Consider the following 6,969-nt stretch of genomic DNA (forward strand, 5'->3'; position numbering starts at 1 on the left):
AGGGGGGCGTGGGCCTGACCAGGTAGTCACGGAGGGAACGGTCTTTGCGGAAGGCGGAAAGGTGTGGGGAGGGAAATATATCCCTGGTGGTGGTGTCTGTTTGGAGGTGGCGGAAATGTCGGCGGATGGTTTGGTTTATGCGAAGGTTGGTAGGGTGGAAGGTGTGCACCAGGGGCGTTCTGTCCTTGTTGCGGTTGGAGGGGTTGGGTCTGAGGGCGGAGGTGCGGGATGTGGATGAGATGCGTTGGAGGGCATCTTTAACCACGTGGGAAGGGAAATTGCAGTCTCTAAAGAAGGAGGCCATCTGGTGTGTTCTGTGGTGGAACTGGTCCTCCTGGGAGCAGATACGGCGGAGGTGGAGGAATTGGGAATATGGGATGGCATTTTTGCAAGAAGTAGGGTGGGAAGAGGTGTAATCCAGGTAGCTGTGGGAGTCGGTGGGTTTGTAAAAACTGTCAGTGTCAAGTCAAGTCGTCATTAATGGAGATGGAGAGGTCCAGGAAGGGGAGTGAGGTGTCAGAGATGGTCCAGGTGAATTTAAGGGCGGGGTGGAGTGTGTTGGTGAAGTTGATGAACTGCTCAACCTCCTCGCGGGAGCACGAGGTGGCGCCGATGCAGTCATCAATGTAGCGGAGGAAGAGGTGGGGAGTGGTGCCAGTGTAACTATGGAAGATGGACTGTTCTATGCAGCCGACAAATTTGCCACCAGTTCCACCACAGAACACACCAGATGGCCTCCTTCTTTAGAGATCGCAATTTCCCTTCTCACATGGTTGAAGATGCCCTTCATCAGTGGTTGAAGAAGTAGTGCTTTGAAAGTTCGTGTCTCCAAATAAACCTGTTGGACTATAACCTGGTGTTGTGTGATTTTTAACTTTGTCCACCCCAGTCCAACACCGGCATCTCCAAATCAGACCTAGAGATTCCACGTTCCATCAACTTTGACAGCCCAGCACTCAAGGTGATCAGTAGATTCACATAGCTCAACAATTACAAGTGACCAGCCCCTTGATGCCAAAATCGGCAATATCCTGGGGGTTATCGTTGGCCCGAAACTGAAGTGGGCCAGCCGTATAAACAAAGCGGCTACAGGGTTTGGCTTTCTGCTGTCGTTTTCACTCAGCTCCCGACTATTCAAAAGAAAATGAACCTTTCCTCTGTCCCCCTCAGCAGAAAGCTGCTGAAATGTCGGGCAGCACTTTCGCTCAAAACCTCTCAAATACCCCTCTCTGACATCCGCCACCTGCCAATTCATCCCGAGACTGGGTTTATTGCTTTGGAAAGTACTTCGTTTTCATGGGACTCATTCAGTTTTTTGCCACTAACTTGGATAAGATTTAACCATCAGACTCAGCATTAAATACAGAGTAACCTCAATTATCCGGCATTTGATTATCCAAATATTAGATTATCCGGCAAGATTGCAAATTCCCGACACTTGGCTAAACTATGTTATCCGGCATTCGATTATCCGGAATTCAATTAACCGAATGAAATACTCCCCTCCCACGTCCTTCGGATAATTGGGATTTCTCTGTATTGGAGTTTTTACTCTCAGTGCTACCATGTTATGTATTCTTCTTCCCTTACAGAGTGGCACAGTGGCTCAGCAGTTAGCACTGCTGCCTCACAGCACCAGGATTCCAGGTTCGATTCCAGCCTCGGACGACTGTCTGCGTGGAGTTTGCACATTCTCCCTGTGTCTGCGTGGGTTTCCTCCAGGTGCTCCGATTTCCTCCCACAGTCCAAAGATGTGTAGATCAGGTGAATTGGCCAGGCTAAATTGCCCATAGTGTTAGGTGCATTAGTCAGAGGGAAATGGGTCTGGGTGTGGACTTTGGAAGATTAGGCAGGACTTGTTGGGCCGAAGGGCCTGTTTCCAATTTGGAGGGAATCTAATCTTAAGCTTGAATTGCTTTATTGTCACTTGTACCGAAGTACAGTGAAAAGCTTTGTTTACGAACAGTACAGGCAGATCATAGTAAGCAAGGATGTACAGAAGAAAAGATTTAGACGGAGGCACACAGGTTACATTGCACAGAGCACAAAAGAGAGATCAACATTAACAAGGTCAGCATTATTTGAGGCAAGAAAGCCCATTCAATAGTCTAATAACAGCTGGGAAGATGCTGCCCCTGAACATACTGGGGGTATGTATTCAGGCTTCTTTATCTTGAAATACTCAGACTTAGTATTCTGAAGGTTCATTGACTGTATTTCTCTGTATTGTGGCCGGAGGACTGTTAAGCCTGTTAAACCATTTCTCAGCCCATGAGTGCGAATGTGAATGTGGCAGCCCAGGATATTTATTCACACAACAATTAGTTCCGAGCTCGATAGAAATGATTTAACACTACAACACCTCCATGTTACAAGCAAATGGCCATCCTGACAGAAAACTCCTTGCTAAAAACTGAAGGAGCCTGGAATTGTGAGAAATACTTTCAAAATGTTTTCAGTGCTTAGAAGGGAGTGATTCCACAATAACAATGCCAAGTATTTTCTCTCTCTCGCTTTCCCTCATATACTGAAGAATTTCTGCAACTCTCTAGAGGACTGGACTTTGCAAATCGGCAGGCCAAGTATTTCCGACTACCCCAGAATACAAGCATTATCGCTATGGCAACGAGCCCAACATTCCAGCTACCGGCAGTTGTTGCTAGTCTGGCCTCCCTTAGCAACCAGGGAAATATTGTGCTGGAGGATTAGTGTCTATATATAGATGTGTGTATACTATTTGACAATTTATTATCCTTTTCTTTGCTATTTCCAACGCCCTGTCTCTAATCTAGCTGCAATCTTTCTTCACCCCTGGCAAGATATTATCTGGAAGCCCACTGAGTTTATGGATGGGTGCGGGGGTGGTGTAGAGGTTTACTGCACACGCTGTCAGCCTTGACTGGAAATGTCCTGGTCAAATCATTTGATCCATTGGGCTACCACTGGGGAGGGAGGAGGTGAAGGTGGAAGGTTTTATATCAAACTATTATTAAATGGGATGCTCTTCAGAGGCTAGGTCCAGACTTAATGGGCCAAAACAGCCTCTTTCCACACTGTTGGGATTCTCTGATTCTAAATCGGAATCTAAATCCCCAAAACTTAGCAAATATTATAGAGCCATAGAATCATACAGCATGGAAGCAGACCCTTCGTTCCAACCAGACCATATTAAAGTAGTCCCACTCGCCTACATTTGGCCCATAGCCCTCCAAACATTTCTTTTGCATATACTTATCTGAATGTCTTTTAGCTGTCGTAACTGTATCTGCATCCTCCACTTCCTCTGGGAGTTCATTCCACATACGAACCACTCTGTGTAAAAGATTTGCCCCTCATCTTTTTTAAATCTTCCTCCATTCACCTTAAAAAATGCCCCCTAGTCTTGAGAACCCCCAGCTTAGGTGAAAAAAAAAACAACTGCCATTCACGTTATTGATATCCCACATGATTTTATACACCTCTGTACAGTCACCCCTCAACCTCCTACGCTCCAGTGAAAATAGCCCCAGGCTATTCAGCCTCCTCTATAATGCAGACCCTCCATTCCCGGTAACATCCTGGTAAGTCTTTTCTGATACCTCTACAGCTTAATAATATTATTGAGGACGAGGCTTCCTTCGAACATGGGAGCTTCTTTGTCCCAAAGATGAAGACAATCCAATCAGTTATTTCTGCCATGTGCCTCCCTTCCACTTGGCCATTAAATCTCCGTTAATGCACCTCCCTGTTTGAACCCTGAACTCACAGCTTCCTCCCAGTTCCTCTCCTCTCATGCCCTCTCAGAGTTCACCTCATCCAATTAGAGCCACTTCCTGTTCCCTCAATCCCTAAACTGCTGACTGTCCCCCGGTCACCACGCTTTACTGAGACTGGAAACCATTTCCTTTCTTCAGGTATTGCCCTGTCCCATTCAAATCTCCCAGGTTCCAAAGTAGGGATTGGCAACAAATGGTGGCCTTGGCAGTGACACTCACATCGCTTGAAAGAATACAGAAAAACAAAATAAGGCAAACATCCCTGTCTTTCTCCTTCTCAATCTGACTGCAGCTTTGGACACAGTGACCACACCATCTTCCTCCAACCCCTCTGCACTGTTGTCCAGCTGCTCTTACCCAGCTTCCATTCTTATCCATCACATCGTAGCCAGAAAATCACTGTCTTTAAAAATACTCAATGACATCTCCTCCACCGCTCTTTGAGGTAGTGAGCCCCAAAGAAGAAAGGATTTTACCTCATCTCTGTAGTAAAAGGGTGACCCATGATTTTAAAACCGCGCCGAAGAATCATACAGCACGGAAACAGACCTTTCTGTACAACTCATCCATGCCGTCCAAGTTCCCCAAACTAAACTAGGCCCATTTTCCTGAGTTTGGACCATTCCCCTCTAAATTTCTCCTGACCAAACGTCTTTTAAATGCTGCAACTATCCCTGCACCCTCCACTTTCTCTGGCAGTTCATTCCAAATATGCACCACCCTCTGCGTGAAAAAGCTGCCCTTCAGGTCCCTTTTAAAGCCCTTTCCTCTCACCTTAAATCTGTGCCCTTTACTTTTGGACTCTCCTACCTTGGAGAAAACAGCTTGGCTCATCACATCATCTATGCCTCTCATCATTTTATGAACCTCTAATGATTAGATTAGATTATATTACAGTGTGGAAACAGGCCCTTCGGCCCAACAAGTCCACACTGCCCCGCCGAAGCGAAACCCACCCATACCCCTACATTTACCCCTTACCTAACACTACGGGCAATTTAGTATGGCCAATTCACCTGATCCTGCACATCTTTGTGACTGTGGGAGGAAACCAGAGCACCCGGAGGAAACCCACGCAGACACGGGGAGAACGTGCAAACTCCACACAGTCAGTCGCCTGAGGCAGGAATTGAACCCGGGTCTCTGGCGCTGTGAGGCAGCAGTGCTAACCACTGTGCCACCGTGCCGCCCACTGCCACCGTGCCGCCCACATGCTCCAATGAAAATAGTCCCAGCCTATACTTATAACTCAAACCAAAACATACCCACATGAGGCTACAAATATTCATATTAATAATGGAATAAGAGTTTACATGAAGAAAACAATACACTGACGTACTACTGTTCGGAAGATCTTAACATAAACTTCACTAGATTTCGACCTGTTCCTCAACACCATCTGTTAAAGATTCAACTCCAGAGAAATTGCAGACTTATCTTAATTCTCTTTTTCTATTTAACTGACTCCTTCCTTCCAGCTTCTCTCCCAGATCCTGGAGACAGTATTGATGATTCCTTTTAGAGTCTGCTATCATGAACTCAAATCAGAGACAGCCTAAACTTTCCCAGTTACAAAAACTTGCAGATTTCCAGCCAAACTCCCTTTGGCCTAGAAGCTTCACAAACAAGACACTTCCACTGAGTTGAATACCAAAATAAAACGAAAATCTGTGGATTCTGGGAATCTGAAACAAAAACAGAAATCACTGGAGAATGTCAGCAATTCTGGCATCAGTGGAGAGAAAGTACAGTTAACATTTCAATTTCAGTGACCCTTCTTCAGAGACTTTAATTCTGTTGAGTTAACTGGCTTCCTTGAATTACAAACTATAAAACGTGCTCCTGAATTTCTGGCATTCACTGAACTGAACAGAAGAACTTGCTGAACTGAAAACATTGGCCTCAAATGTGTTTATTCTGTCATAAACTCAACGGTATACATGTCTTTCCATTCACAACCTAGGGGGCTGCTGCAACACGCTTTTTGATTCATGCTGGATTTCAGTCATGGCTGCACAATGACTTGCTAACCTTTCCAAAACAAAGGAAACAATCATAACAGTGTCTACATGTATCTGCTGGATTCCTGAAGAAGGGCTCATGCCCGAAACGTCGATTCTCCTGTTCCTTGGATGCTGCCTGACCTGCTGCGCTTCTCCAGCAACACATTTTCAGCTCTGATCTCCAGCATCTGCAGTCCTCACTTTCTCCTTCTACATGTATCTGTGTCACTTTGTAAAACAGAAGGACTAAAATTATTATAAATTGCACAGGTTTCACGAGTGAAAAGACAAATGTAACGATTGACTGCCTGGACAGGTTGATGACATCACTAGAGTTCAATGCTCAGAATCTCTCCAATCAGAAATCATCACAGACCACTCGTGATAATTGTACTTTGCTACCAACTGTAAATACATGTCCCGTAAATATTGCGTTACATTGAGCTGCAAGACTTCTTACTTCCTCATATACATTCTTTTCTGAATTCCAATTCCTCGATTCTCAAGATCTACTCTCAAGAGAGTCTCTTCCTCGTAGCAGCCAGGAAACCTCCAGCTTTGAAAGACGTGCCCCTCAGTTCTGGACCGATCCCACGAAAGGAAACATCCTTTCCACATCCACCTTGTCAATGCCATTCAAGATTTTGGCATATTTTGTTTAAGACTCCCTTCAGTCTTCGAAATTTCAGTGGAAACAGCCCATTCTGTCCAACTTGTTCTCATCAGACAATCCGCTTATTCCACGTAACAATCTAATAAACCTTTTCCAACGGACTTACAAGCTTCCTTAAATAGAGTCAAAGATAGATACAGCACAGAAACAGACCCTTTGGTCCAACTTGTCCATGCCGACCAGATATCCTAAATTCATCCAGTCCCATTTGCCAGCATTTGGCCGATATCCCTCTAAACCCTTCCTATTCATGTACCCATCCAGATGCTTCTTCAATGTTGTAATTGTACCAGCCTCCACCACTTCCTCTGGTAACTCATTCCATACATAGAGTCATAGAGTCATAGAGATGTACAGCATGGAAACAGACCCTTCGGTCCAACCCATCCATGCTGACCAGATATCCCAACTCAATCTAGTCCCACTTGCCAGCACCCGGCCCATATCCCTCCAAACCCTTCCAATTCATATACCCATCCAAATGGCTTTTAAATGTTGCAATTGTACCAGCCTCCACCACATCCTCTGGCAGCTCATT

General features: G+C 45.3%; 1 long non-coding RNA gene across 1 annotated transcript in view; it reads left to right on the forward strand.

Moving 5' to 3' along the window:
- Nucleotides 1-1,682: 1,682 nt before the first annotated feature.
- LOC122554618 overlaps nucleotides 1,683-6,969 on the forward strand; it is a 15,901-nt gene continuing 10,614 nt past the window's right edge. Inside the window, exon 1 of the long non-coding RNA XR_006313039.1 lies at nucleotides 1,683-1,722. This is a non-coding gene — a long non-coding RNA (uncharacterized LOC122554618). The remainder of the gene's footprint in view (nucleotides 1,723-6,969) is intronic.

Source organism: Chiloscyllium plagiosum, chromosome 11, assembly GCF_004010195.1.
Source record: "Chiloscyllium plagiosum isolate BGI_BamShark_2017 chromosome 11, ASM401019v2, whole genome shotgun sequence".
Lineage (NCBI taxonomy): Eukaryota > Metazoa > Chordata > Chondrichthyes > Orectolobiformes > Hemiscylliidae > Chiloscyllium > Chiloscyllium plagiosum.